Genomic DNA, 2909 nt, shown 5'->3' on the forward strand with positions numbered 1-2909 from the left:
AACAGAATCCCTTTTATGCCCATATATGGAGATCCCTGATGTCATCAATATTAGGCTCATATCTAAGAGGACTTCATGTGGGAAAATTGGGAATGCCCATATATGGAGGAAGACAGCCCATATCGGCATGGCTGGTTCAGACAGGGATCTCCATGTATGGGCATAAACTAGATTGTATGTTGTTCAGGTTCAGGTTCAGTTTGAATGAAATGCTTGTGCCAGGAGCACTCTCAGCCTTATTACACAAAGACATGGTCACAGTGACCGACAATAGTGTGGGCCACATACCATGCAGGCCACACAAGACAAGTCCCAACAACAACAATACCATACAGTGTAACAGTGTACAGTTTAAAAATGCGTACAGTGCCCATGTTTACCTACGTTTCACTTTCATCCCTTCGTTGAGCAACCTGACTGCCTGGGGGAAAAAAAATATTACTGAAACTAGTGATGTCATGGGAACCACTCTAACAGAATCCCTTTTATGCCCATATGGAGATCCCTGATGTCATCAATATTAAGCCCATATCTAACAGGGATTCATATGGGAATGCCCATATATGGAGGAAGACAGACCATATCTGTGTGGCTGGTTCTGACAGGGATCTCCATGTATGGGCATAAAAGGGATTGTATGTATGATGTCAGATGTGATGGACGTCATAGGATTTTCACATAACGAATAACCGAGTAAGCATGTTTGGGGTCGCAGCATATCTCCATATACAGTACAGGGATCTCCATATATGGGTACCAGCCAGGGGTCTCAATTATGCGTAACCGGTCCGATATACATCACTGGCCAGACTGCCAAGACATGGCCCGTCACCTGTCGCCCTGAGGCGTCTTACTGGTATTATTAATACCGTCCGTCTGTCTGCATGCTGACATCATTGATACTAAACAGTGTCGCCAGAATGGTAACAATGCCCAACTGAGGGTTGATGTTGTCCGGAGATACAGAAATATTTTTGGTGTTTGGTGTTTGGACTCCCATTTTTTTCCAGGCGTTTCGCCTTGATTCCAACGGGACATGATGTTTTACCAACGCGGACCTGCGCAACCAAAGTGAAGAGATAGAAGCGACTAGAATACATAGGCGGCATTTTATTTCACAAGATTTCTTGTTACTTATATAGGGGAGGCCATGAGGTGGCTGTCGCCTTCTCCCCCTTGCCTTGACGTCGGCCTAGGCAGGGTTTGAAACACTCAACTTTCCACTGCTCCAACGTCACGCCCCGGCTTATCTCCGCTATGGACACACTGGTGATACTTCAGAGTTTCTAACTGCCTGAAACTCTTGTCACACTGTTTTACACTGGAAGGGTTTTTGTCCAGTGTGGACATGCTGGTGCCTCTTCAGGTTACATAACTGACTAAAACTCTTGTCACACTGTTTACACACAAAGGGTTTTTCTCCAGTGTGGACACGATAGTGTTTTTTCAGGTCACCTTTCTGACTGAAACCCTTGTCACACTGTTTACAGACGAAGGGTTTTTCTCCACTGTGGATACGCTGGTGTGTCTTGAAAGTCCCTACCTCACTGAAACCCTTGTCACACTGTTTACACACAAAGGGTTTTTCTCCAGTGTGGACACGATAGTGTCTTTTCAGGTCACCTTTCTGACTGAAACCCTTGTCACACTGTTTACAGACGAAGGGTTTTTCTCCGCTGTGGATACGCTTGTGCTTCTTCAGAGTCCCTAACTCACTGAAACCATTGTCACACTGTTTACACACAAAGGGTTTTTCACCACTGTGGACACCCTGGTGATTCTTCAGAGTTGCTAAATGACTGAAACCCTTGTCACAGTGTTTACACTGGAAAGGTTTTTCTTTGGTGTGGACATGCTGGACATGCTGTGTCGATACCTCAATGAAGCTCTTATCACATAAGAGGTTTTCTTTCCTGGGTTGGACATCAAATGTGTCTTTTCTTCTCCTGGCTGCGTTGAAGTCCTCGCAAGATCTCGGCCTGTCTGTGTCTCCTTGTTTCTGGCTGGTTACACAGCTGGTGATTGTCTGACAGGAAGATGAGGGCAGCTGTTCATTGCTCTTCGTTTGACTGTAGAGGTTGTTGTGGCTCCTCGTCATGTCTTCATGGAGGGTGACCCGAGACGTGAAGGTGTATGGACACTCTGAACAGGACACCTGTGTCCTGGAAGATTGGTTCATGGACACCACTTCTGCTACTTGGACTGTAAATTGGAAGGTGTTTCCTTTTCTCTTGCTGGCTGAAAGACTAATGTATTCTCTGTCAATCTCTTTCTCCTCCTCTGTCTCTGTATCGCTCGCTGCCTCTCCGACTCCCACAGTACAATCTGTCTGTAAAGAAGTGTTACCCAGACTAAATGTGAGGTTTAAAAATCAAACCTCGGTTCGAAGTGAAGCGGTGAATCTGAATTGTCTATAGAGCTACAGAATTCTGAATTCTGAATGAATGAATGATTTTATCTGGAGGGCCGGATTGTCATGTGAAGCTTGACCAATCCTCAAACTATGGTCTCATTGGACATTTTTAATCACCGGGACAGACACTACAAATATATTCAGATAAAACCTGTTCATTCTGGACTGAAATGACCATATATGGACATGGGGGACACACATGGGACACACATTTACGGACAGATAAATCCTGTTCGTTCTGGACTGAAATGACCATATATGGACATGGGGGACACACATTTACGGACAGATAAAACCTGTTCATTCTGGACTGAAATGACCATATATGGACATGGGACACACACAAAGCCACTCCTTGGAAGCGGCTTTCACCGCTTCAAAAACTGTGTCACATTTTATCCAGGTTGACCAGAGCACTGGTCTGACGTCACACAACACAAACCATTGACATCATTCCTAATAACACCGATTTTGCACACCTGACCAGTTGCAATTC

Source organism: Nannobrachium achirus (genome assembly GCF_963921795.1).
Source record: "Nannobrachium achirus genome assembly, chromosome: 1".
In the NCBI taxonomy this organism is placed as follows: Eukaryota; Metazoa; Chordata; class Actinopteri; order Myctophiformes; family Myctophidae; genus Nannobrachium; species Nannobrachium achirus.